The sequence below is a fragment of the Loxodonta africana genome, chromosome 2 (assembly GCF_030014295.1).
Source record: "Loxodonta africana isolate mLoxAfr1 chromosome 2, mLoxAfr1.hap2, whole genome shotgun sequence".
Classification (NCBI taxonomy): domain Eukaryota; kingdom Metazoa; phylum Chordata; class Mammalia; order Proboscidea; family Elephantidae; genus Loxodonta; species Loxodonta africana.
In genome coordinates this window covers 128,077,775-128,090,443 of record NC_087343.1, presented here as the reverse complement: position 1 = coordinate 128,090,443, position 12,669 = coordinate 128,077,775, and positions in this window count along the sequence as shown.

Here is a 12,669-nt window from a genome sequence, read left to right as displayed (position 1 = left end):
TGAATATATAAATTTGCTAAATAGTACTATGTTTAAATTAATTTGTTGAAAACTTCTTAAAATATTCTTAGCATCTCCCTTTTACCCCTTGAAAACTTCTACTCTATTGATAGATCTAATAAAAATACGAAAGGTACTTTAGAGGGAAAAGTGTTAAATGATTTCAATCCATACAAAGTGGCAAAATAGCAAAACACAGATCTGGAAAAACCAGCAAGCATGTTATTGTCATTAATTTTTAAAATTTGGATTCTACAGGAATAAACTCTATTTTTGGCTAATTTGAATGTAGAAATACATCATTCCATGTGTACAGGGATTTATTTATATTAACATCATCCAAAAACACAGAATGTTCTGGCACTGATAGACTGTGGTGGCATAGGCTTTGAAGCATTTTAACACATATATATAATGCAAGCAAACCTGAGCTACTAAGAGCTCTCTGGAATGATTATATTGGGCTTCATTTGTTCATTCCTTCAGTACCTCTTTATTGATCACCTACCTTGTGAAAACTTATCACTAAGGACAGTCTAGAGAAGAGAGAACTATTGCCTTTGAAGAAAGTCAGTCTGGTGAGAGAGACAAAACAAAGGCTACATAGGATGGTAAGTAGAAAGACAGGTACTGGACACAATTAGGAAATGTCGGATTACATTTTACCCTGATGAATTGGGGCTTTTTAAGTCCTGAGCCATTTCCTTTTTATTCTTGGTAGGTAATGTTTGCTTGCTTGTTTGTTTTTTCTTTGTTGGTTGGTTGGTTTGGTTGGTTTAGTTGGTTTAATGTATTAACCTGGCCTTTTCTTTAAACAGAATAGAAATTTTACTCCAAGCGTGTAGGCTCTTGAAGGAGCTTATTAAAGTCTGGCTATCTAAAAAGAAATGCTCAATCTGCACTGGGCATACTCAGCTACTATGCACAGGTGAAGGGCGAGAGTACAGAATAGGTAATGGTAATAGCCGCTTGATATTGAGTACTTGCTATGAGCTAGGCATTTTGAAGAGTGCACTATGTATATTTTCTAATTTAATTCTCATAACCTGTCAGCTAGTTCCTATTACTATCCTGAAGCACAGAGGTTTAAATACCTGGAGTACTGGGCTGGGAGTTGAGATGTCTGAACTCTTTTATGGCCTCTGCCCGTTGCTGTGTAGCCTTGAATATTCCTGAATATCAGCTGTGGGGAAGGTCAGTTCATTAATACAGACACCAGGGCAATGTCTAAAAATTCTGTTGAGTTAGCTAATTATTCATTTTATGTACAGTCTATCATGATTAAAGACAATTATGCTGGGAGCGAATGTGTTTGAGTTGCTAGTCCTGCCAAGTGATCTGGAGTCAATGTGCAACAGGCGTTGTATAGCCCAGAGCCTTAAACTCATTTGCCCATAGGTGTCAGGCAGGTAGTACAAGTAAATCAAATGGGTAGGTAGGGCCTGGCACACTGAAGAGTGCAGGTACTTTCTAAACAGGCAGCCCCTACTCAGAGCCACCTGATTGCTGCCACAAGGGAATGCAGACCCAGTGGTAGCAGTTTCCAAATCTTCTAGAGAAACTGGAAATTCCAACTTTTAGATGTCACTCTGTAGCCATGAGTCCTGTCTGTAGATTTGGCCCATCAGCTCCAAGAGTTGCTCTGAATTAAATGGCCCTTGCAGAATAATTCCATAATAATGCTCTCCTCTTTCATGGCTTACTAATTGTTCTTTGCTACTTCAATGTATATAAGCTCCCTATGGCAGTGCTCTCAAACTTTGCTACCTATTAGAATCACCTGAAGAGCTTTTAAAAATACTGATGCCTAGGCCACACTCTAAAACCAATGAAATCAGAATCTCCAGGGGTGGGACCCAGACACTGATATTATTTTAAACTTCCCAAACCAACTTCCCAGGTGATTCCGATGTGCAGCCACATTTAAGAACCAGTGCCCTCAGACCTTGATACTCAGTATGATCCTCAAACCAACAGCATCAACGTCAGGCTTGTGGGAAATGCAGAATCTCAAGCTGTATCTCAGGCCTACTGAGACAGAATCTGCGTTTTTAACAAACTCTGCAGGTGATTCCTGTGAATGTTAAAGTTTGTGAAGTGTTGCCTAATAATCATTAAGTGACAGATTGAACCTCGGTTTGAAATCTTGGGACAGCGGCTCTCAACCACTGCTAGCTACCGTGGAATCACCAGAGCTTCAAAAAGGTACCCATATGCAGGCTTAGCCGAGGAGGCTTAATTGATCTACAGTGAGTCTGGACATTAGTATTTTTTAAAGTTGTCCCAAAGTGAGTGTAATATGCTGCTAGGGTTGAAATCGACTGATTAATGTAATTTTCCTCATTTTCCAGTTTTATGAACTTGTCTTCAGCCAGTAAATCTCTCTACTGTAGAGTCATGTGATAATCACTTCAGATTGAAAAAGGCACTGAGAGAATTTTGCCTGCTACCAACACTGTGTTACCCCCTGTATTCTGGATCTGAATGTTTTCTGATTATTTATACTTATTAACTCTTCAGCTACCACTACTGTAGACTTAAGTTAGCCTGCCCTAGTTTTTAAATGGGCAGCCTTTTAGTCTGTGGTTCCCAATCTATCTTTACAGAAAAATCATCTGGGGCGCTCTTAAAAAAATAAGGATGCTTGGATCCATCTACATTTACTTGTTTTCACAGAGCTCAATAGATACTTCTAGTGAAAGAAAGGGCAGAATCGTTGGTCCAGACTCCCAAACATGGACCCACCATCAGCCAAAAAACTGGCTCAGTCAACCAAGTGTCTTACCTGAGCAAGTGTCTTACCTGAGGGAACATAGACACCACCTCGAATAAATGAAATATCACCTTTACCCACATGAACTTGACTTTCTTCATCTGTAAAAAGGAGATAACAGCTTTCACGCTGTTCATGTTGAGAGCAATGTTGGCTGTCAGTACTTCTCAAAGCCTGTTGCTCCTACAAGGCAGGTCTTCAGACAGATTTTCATCTCAAGTGGTGTACATCAGGACCTTGACTCCCCTTTCTCGAACTTTTGCCTGAATTAGAACAGTCTTTTAACATATATTTTTAATGAAATAGTTGTATGCCTTCCAGTCATATGAAATAGGCTTTACTATCAAGACCAGAAGTATCCACAACAAGCCAAATGATACTGATTGTTGTGAAAATTAAGTTTTTTTGTTGTTGTTGTTGTTTTTCTCCCCAGACAACTAAACAATTCAGTTGAGCCATTCAGTTTATTCAGCTTTTGTGGGACATACTGGAGACCTAATTCATGTGGATAGGTTCGCAATCAGATGTACCCAAAGATTCATACTAAGATTCTTTGGTCGAAGTGGCCAGCAGGCCACATCTGTTACTCAAGTCTAAGAGCCTCATTTATCTGCATCATATAGGGCAATGGCAGAAATAAAAAAGAAGAACTAATACCTATAGAGTCTTTTAAGGAGCGCTGGTGGCCCAACAGTTAAACACTAGGCTGCTAACCAAAAGGTTGATGGTTCAAGCCCACTCAGAGGCTCTGCTTCTGTAAAGATTACAGCCTAGAAAACCCTATGAGGCAGTTCTACTCTATCGCATGGGGTCACTATGAGTCAAAATCAACTCCACAGCACCTAACAACAACGACATAGAGCCCTCTGAAGCAAACGGACAAAGCTTGCCCAGGAGAAGCAAACTGTTCAAAAGCTATGGTTGTGCCGAGGTCTGGAAGATCTATATCTCAGTAAAAGCACATCTGGCTCTAGCACGCTTATAGTCTATTCCCAGAACACCTGCGCCAGAAGCTCTGTGGCACCCGCTCAGGGCACACCGTGGAATAGGGCTTTCTGAACTGCTTCGTGTTTCCTTGTTGAACCTCCCCATAAGTCCTCGTGTATAGAAAAGTTAATCAAAGAACTCCAGGGTTGGCTCTCGTCCAAATACTTATACATATTCAAATCTGCTCCTTTCTGGAATACCTTAGACTTCCAATATTAAATGAATATTGTGATAGCTGTCCCTGGGTGGCACAAACAGTTCGTGCTTAGCTGGTAACCAAAGGTTGGTGACTGGAGTCCACCTGGAAACACCTCAAAAGAAAGGTCTGATGATTTGCTCCCCAAAAATCAGCCACTGAAAACTCTACCGAGTACAGTTCTACTCCAATACATATGGGTCACCATGAGTCAGGCTCTACTGCCCACAGCCTTTTTTTTTTTTTTTTTAATGCACACAGGTTACACTAAACATTTATCTATGAACAGGATAGATGAAATCCCTGCCTTTGTGGAGCTTACACTCTGGTGATATCTCAACTTTCACTTTATAAAAATGGATCAGATAACCAAGAAACCATCTGAAGAATATGAAACTACTGAATCTCTTCTTACTGAGGTGTTTTTAACAGTCCTTTTGGAGTCTATTTTAATAATAGTTTCTTACATTTTTTTACCTGGTGTTCTGTTCTCTCTGATTGTGGAAAGGCATATATCTTTTGTGTCCATTGTGACGAACCTTAGATGGCGAGATATATTGAGAGATTGTGAATGTTTAGTTAGAAATCTAGAATTTTCCAGTAAATGCAATCTTTGAAGTTATCTCTCAAGCAGATACACAAGATCAAATGGACAGCTTCTGTCCAGAGGCAGGATGAGAAGGCAGGAAGGGACAGGAATTGGTTGAATGGATACAAGAAACCCAAGGTGGAAAGGGGGAGTGTGCTGTCACATTATAGGAATTGCAACTAATGTCACATAACAATGTGTATATCAATTTTTTGTATGAGAAATTAAACAACAAAAAAAGAAGGCTCATCCATTCTCCACATTTTGTATATGAGATTTACCTTCTAAAGCAGTAATCTGTTCAGTCAACATCTGTGTCTTCCTAACCAAGCTGCATTAATGCCTCTCAGATTTCTCCCACAGCTTCGATGTGAAGCAGTTTATTTGGTAACTGAAGATTTACGGTCTGGTAGCCTCAAATAAACTGAGCTGAACCCCTGAGATTATGGCCCCTAGACACCTTGATAACTCAGAACTAAAGCCACTGCTGAGTCCACCTTTCAGCCAAAGATTACACAGACCTATAAAACAAACAACACAGGTGAGGAACATGCTTCTTAGTTCAGTCAAGTATACAATACCAAATGGGCAGCTTCTGCCCAAAAACAAAGAAGAGAAAGCAGGAAGGGACAGGAAACCTGGATGAATGGACACAAGGAACCCGTGATAGAAAGGGAAAAGGGGAGAGTACTGACACATTGCAGGGGATTGCAACCAATATCACAAAACAATTTGTGCATAAACTTTTGAATGAAAAACCAATTTGCACCATAAACTTTCACCTAGAACACAATAAAAAAATAAACCAATGCCAAACCAAGATATAAAAAAAGAGAACTCATTATTTATCGATTATAAAAATGTGAATTTACAAATCATAATTTAACTATTTTTAAATCAGCATGCATAATATTTTTAGCTGGTAATCAGCAGGTACTTTTTGATACAACTTCCTGAGAGAATTTTAAGCTACTTATTTATGTCCTTTAACCAAACCAAAAAACCAAACCCACTGCCGTCGAGTCGATTCTGACTCACAGCAGCCCTGTAGGAAAGAGTAGAACTGCCCCGTAGAGTTTCCAAGGAGCATCTGGTGGATTTGAACTGCCGACCTCTTGGTTAGCAGCCGTAGCACTTAACCACTATGCCACCAGTGTTTCCTTATGTCCTTCATGGGTGCATAATTCAATGAATATTTATATTTAGAGGCAGCTCTGCACTGTGAATACTGAGAAGGCTGCATAAGGAACTTTTCCGCTAGTGAGGAAGATCAGTAAGTAAATAGGCAACTGCAATAAAGTTTCATTTTTTTACTGAGGGTTATGCTAATCAGACCCAATTGTTAGTATTTGGTAGTGTTTACTAACCTGATTGTTTACTTTCCTTTATTATAACTAGGCAGAAATCTAATTTTTTTTTACACAGGGCTAACTTTTTTGTTTCCAACCATGGTTCTCTCTGCAGATTCATTTTTTCAACAGTGATTTGAGTGATTTCTACCTGTCAGCTAAATTCCTAGCCACTGAGGATGAAGACTTACAAGGTATGGTCCTACCTCAAAGCACTTATCTACTCAGAAGGGAAATTCTCATCAATCTAAGCATTCTAAAGCAAAACTCATACCGTATTTCCTGTTCATATTCAATAATGCAATACAGGTATATAATAAAAATGGTCAAAGAGAAAAATTAATAACAGACATCTTACTTTGATTTTAAGGTTTTCCTTACCCACAAAACCAAATATTAACCATAAATATTCCTGACCCAAAATTAACCCTACTAAATCACTCAAAGTTGCTAATGTTTTCTTTCCTCTTCTAAGCCAGGTTTACTTAGTTTTAAATTTCAAAAGGCATCCTGACTGCAGGTGGGTGGAGGGCTAGAGACCACCTTGTGACCTTATATTAGTTGATCTCAGTAAAAGGGGGAAGGCAGGGTTCAATGAATCATGTTATGATGAGCCAGTCGTTGATCTTCTATTCTCCTTCCTCTTCTCTTTAAAAGCTTCATTATAACTAGCCTACTTTGAGCCATTTGCTTTTTATTGGAATCAGAATTGTCCCTTTATATGCATATAGAATAATTGCTCAGAATAAACCTTATGTTTCAATTTCTTTGAGTTTTGATTATTTTTAATTAAATGAAATTTTCTACTCACAACAATAGTAAAACTAAATTCTTATTTTTAGCTACTTAAAATATATGTTGTTATTTTTAAAAAACAGCCTAAGAAACTGTATCAATATAGGTAATGCTAGGAAACATAATAAATTTAATATGGTAAAGACTTTTGGCAAAGCAGTATATGACAATTGCTCTTTTTTTCCTGTAAATTCTACTGTAGGTCTGTGACCTCAGGTTATTAAAAACAAAGAAATACAAACTCTTTATACAAAATAATGTGCTGAGATAATTCTGTAAATTCCCTCTGTAACAAATTAATTTATATGTATTATTTCACCTAAATATCAAAATTGAAGTGAATTTTCACTATTTATGAATTGGACCTTTTTTTCTAATTCACATTAAAAGCAAGAAAGTGCTGATTCTTTTGGTCTCTTTTAAAACAAATTTTAGCTGAATTCAATTGCATTTTCATTATACCTGATTTTACTGTCCAAAAATGATGATGGACAAAGTGAACTGCTAAGTTCAGAGTAATGTAAACTTATATATCTATAGCCTCTAAATATATTATTTGAATTCTCTCAAGGTACCACATTTGAAAGTTAATTGACAAAATAAACTGGTCTTAAAGTTCATCCACAATAGTAAAATGACAGAAGTAAGAGGTTGAGAATACCTATTCCTTCATGCATTTATTTATTCATATTTAGTACTATAAGTACTACAAGTACTTGTAGTATATCAGTATATTTAGTATATTAGTATATTTAGTACTATAAGTACTATAAGTTACATTTTCTTTCCCAAAATAAAGACATCTTAACAAACGTGAGCTCTAATTTACACTACCGTCTCCATATATAATGTGTAGATATGAACCTCCAACAATTTTAAGACTATCTCAGGGTTTAAAAAACAATATAAGAAAATAATAAGTTTGGTCACAAAACAATTAAATCTTACATGAGAAAAAATTCTGTAATATTAAAAGGCGTATATCAGCTCAGGAAATTTTTGCAGTATTTAATAAAAAGAACTTGTATTCAATTAATTAAAAATGAATGGCAGATTCTTTTCCATCAGGAATATGGGCAAATAGGAAATTACCAAACATTTACCAAAAAAGTAATACAAATTTCCATAGCATGAAACAAAATGCAAGTAAAAAAAGGAAGAAATACTTTACAATACTTAGACATTACTTGCTAAAGCACACCAAATAATAATAAATAAACAAGGCAGTCTGCTACAGTATTCATGGTGTGTAAATTGGTTTATAAGTTGGTACGAGCTTTTTGGGGGCAGTTGGTAAATTTTTTTCTTTTGAAATGTTCATATTCTTTAAAGTAGTATAATTTCTCTTAAGGAAAGCAATATCAAGGGTTACTTACATAAATGGACATTTTATTATTTGTGAGGGAGGCGACATGGATGGGTAGAAGTGGTTGAAAGGAAATTTGTCAAAATATCAATAATGGCTATCACTGACTTTTTGATTATATTCGACAAATGTTTATTGGATGGCCACACTATAAGCAAAGCACTATTCAAAGCACCGCGGATATAGCAATGTCCAAAGCAAAAACCCCTATCTTTGTGGAGCTTACATTCTAGTTGGGTCTGAACTTTCATGCCTTTTATTTTATTCCACATGCTTTTCTGTATTTTCCAAATCTTATTCCAGTGAGTATACTTTCTATGAATCGGAATTGACTTAATGGCAACAGTTTTTTTTTTTTAATACTTTTTTATATTATCAAAAGTAAATGTTACTTAATTAACTCTAGTTAAAAAAAGAATATTTGTTCTATTTAAACATATGTCATATGAACTAGGGATGAATTTTGAGAAAAAGAAAATACATCAAGAGGCTCTAACCCAGAACATAATGAAATCCTGAGTCATACCCGACATTTCTACCATTTTCAATAAATGCCACATCTGAGAGTAGGAGTAGCGGGGAGGAAGAATTAGGGTTATCCAGGGCTAGGTGCTCTGTTGTTGCACAATTACCTGTTAAACCTGAGTGGTGATAATCTCTTATAAGTGCGGCAGAGTCAGGTGGGATGCTAAATAAAAAGCAGATTGCTTAAGAAATTGTCATTCAGCAGATCTGGGATAGAGCCAAGTCTCTATTTTTATCAGGCTCACTCAAGGGACTCTGAGGGCAGAATAAGCACCTTCAGGTTTATGTTCCAGTAAGTATGGGGATGTTATTGTCTCCAAGCTAATCTCCAAAGAAATATTTCTCTTTAGCCTAGCTCTTCAATAGATACTTGTGGTGGGTTTCTGAATCTTCTACACGATTATTTACTGAGCATTTCTTGAAGCTCTACTTGCTGAGCTGTAGAAACCCTCTGCGTTCTCCTTTTCTGAAGCTAATAGATTCAGACTGAATAGAAATGATGAGGTCCCCTCTAGAATGAACAGTTATTTTCTTTGCAGGTTTTCGTATTCAGTCTTTGTTTCTCAAACTTGAGCAATTTATGCTCAAGGGGAAAAAAATCTTTCAGACTGTTAACAGACCTCTAAACAGCCCTGTTTGACAAATACCAGCCTGAGGAACTAAATACTTTATTCTCTATAAATGTCTTCCAATTGGAAATATCACTTCAAAAGAGAAATTTTCAGTGTTTTCAGTAATCAAAATGAAAACATAAAATTGAAAAATTTTATAGAGTTTGGGGCCCACAAATACACACACAAACACACGTACACACATAAACAAATCTGTGGGAACCCTGGGATACCAGTTCAAGAAACATTTTAAACCTACTTAAATGATGATTGGAAGCCATGATAGCACAAACGGGTAAGTGTTGCACTCCGAGCCAAAAGGGTAGCCGTTGGAACCTACCCAGAGATGCCTCAGAAGAAACGCCTGACTATCTGCTTCCAAAAGGTCACAGCCATGAACACCCCGTGGAGCAGTTCTACTCTGCACACCTAGGGTTGCTATGAGCTGGATTCAACTTGACAATACCTGCTTTGGTTCATTTTTTCTTTTTTGAAGTGATGATGCAAGCATGGTCATGACTTCACCTTGGGTAGAGTTATGAAGTGTACTTGGTGGTCCCTCCCTTCCACTTCCTCATTTTGCCTGTGTGGAAGTGCCCATTTCTATCTTCTGCACCAGTGCCCGTGGGACCTCTTTCATCTGTCTGCTGTCAAACCTGCCTTTCTTAGTTGCTTATAGCCCCTGGTGGCACAAACGGTAAACACACTTGGCTGCTAACCGAAAGGTTAGATGTTTGAGTCCACCCAGAGGCAGTGGTTATTTTTAACAGTAACTTCCAAATAGAAGTTAATGTTTTACCTCTTCCTGAGTTTTTTTTGTTTTGTTTTGTTTTTGCGTTTGTGAAAATAAGGTTTTGTGCTATTGGTAAGGGGTGTCAGGTATTCAGAAAACATTTGTTGGGCAGAGGAGTGAGAGGTTTCCCTAAAATCAAGCACCCTGAGCCTATTTGTTTCCCCATTTAACCAACCCTGACCTTTAATATCTTTTCTTAATATTTTGATAGTATGGAAGTCATTTAAAAAACATTGTAATTGTGTATAGACACTGAAATATGTCTCTGAATACTTTTTTTTTTTTTTTGCTTTTCTTTTCCCTTTACAGTTTTTTAAAGCAAATTAAACATGTGGATACAAATTTAGGAACAGATAATGTGTGTGTTTCCCATCTGTCCTATAATTGGTATAAAAATTGATTCTTTCAAGTAATGATTTTTGCATCAACTGTTTAAATTTTTGTGCAAGAATATTGTGTTTATTGTATCATGGAGACATAGGACAGTGGAGACATACGTATCATGTTGAAAAAATGTGCTGGGGGAAAAAATGCAAGAAAACAGCTGTTCTAACTAATGAAACACCAGAGATTTGTTTTATAAACTCATCATACATTGGTGCATCTAAACGTAGTTTGTAATTTTTCTTCCCTGGATAGTTTTCTTTTGAAAATATTTACTGATGAAAGAGCAATGGAAGGGAAACTACTTTTAACAAGATTTTTTAAAAATTTATTGTGGAAAAATACATATAACGAAACATTTGCCTTTTAACCATTTTTAAGTGTACAATTCAGGGACATTAATTACGTCATCATATTATGCAACCATCACCACTATCCATTTCAAAAAGTTTCTAAACAGAAACTCAGTACCCCTAAGTAATAACTCCCTAGTTCTGTCTCCCCCGGTTCCTGGTAATCACTAATAAACTATTGTCTGTATGCATTTGCCTCTTGTAGATGTTTAAAAAATGTGGGATGATACAATATTTGTCCTTTTGTGTCTGACTTATTTTACTCACCATAAAATGTTTTCTAAGCTCACCCATGTCGTAACATGTATCAGAGCTTTATTTTTCTTTATAGCTGAATAATATTCCGTTATATATATACACCACATTTTGTTTATCTGTTGACGGGCACTTAGATTATTTCCACCTTTTAGTTAGTGTGAATAATGTTGCAGTGAACATTGGTATACAAGTATGTGTTTAAGCCCTTGCTTTCAAGTCTTTTGGGTATATGCCTAGAAGTGGAATTGCTGAATCATATGGTAATTCTGCTTAACTTTTTGAGGAATCACCAAATCCTTTTCTATAGTGGCTGCGCCATTGTACACCCCTACCAGCGATGAGTGAGTGTTCCAATTTCTCCTCTTTCTTGCCAACACTTGTTATTTTCCTTTTTTCATGATAATAGTGTCCTGGTAGGTGTGAGATGCTATCTCATGGTTTTCATTTGCATTTTCCTAATGATTAATGAGATTGAAAGGAACCCTGGTGGCCCAATGGTTAAGTGCTCAGCTGCTAACTGAAAGATCAACAGTTTGAACCCACCCAACCCTCAGTGGGAGAAAGATGGGGCAGTCTGCTTCTGTAAAGATTACAGCCTTGGAAACCATGTGGGGCAACTCTACTCTGTCCTATAGGATCTCTATGCTTCAGAATCAACTTGAAGGCACACAGCAACAACAGTGAGGTTGAGCATTTTTCTATGTGCTTATTAGCCATTTGTATATCTTCTTTATGGTCCCTGGGTGGCATAAACAGTTATGCACGTGACTATTAACTTGAAATTTGGAGGTTTGAACGCACCTAGAGTCTCCTCAGAAGAAAGGCCTAGGGATCTGCTTCTGAAAAGTTACAGCCTCGAAAATCCTATGGAACAGTCATACTCTGCACACTTGAGGTCACCATGAGTCAATATCAACTCAATAACAACTACCTACAACAACAACAATATCTTTTTTGGTGGAATGTCTATTTAAGTCCATTGCCCATTTTTTGTGGGGGGAGGTTGTCTTTTTGTGGCTTAGAAGTTTTAAGTACATATGTTTTTAATTCAGAGCTTAGCATATTGCCTAACATGTAGTAGGTCCTCAATAGAAACTTGTTGATTGATTTAGGAAGTAACAAGTACCTACAAACTAAGATGGCCAAGTGGAAAGTGCACTGGATTAAGTCTTGCCCCTTGAAGGCTATGTGAGACCAGGACAGTTACTTCACCTAGACTAACATACTTTTGAAATCATAGATTTACCCAGACTCACAATTATTTAGTCATAGCACATTTCATAGTTGATTAAAAATTACATATATATTGATAATAGTGTTGTTGTTAGCTGTGTTGAGTTGGCCCCTGATTCATGGTGACCCCAGGCACAATGGATTGCTCTTTGATCCTCCGCCATCTCCATGATGATTCATAGGGTTTTCACTGGCTGATTTTCAGAAGTATATCGCCAGACCTTTCTTCCTAGACCATCTTAGGCTGGAAGCTCCAAAGAAACCTGTTCTGCAGCATAGCAACACGCAAGCCTCCACTGACAGATGAGTGGTAGCTGCACATGAGGAGCACGGTCTGGCAATCTAACTAGGTCTCCTGCAGGGAAAGTGAGAATTCTACCATGAAATCGCCAATGCTGATTAATAACATAAAAAGCCTTGTTGCATCGAGTTGATTCCAACTCACAGAGACCCTATA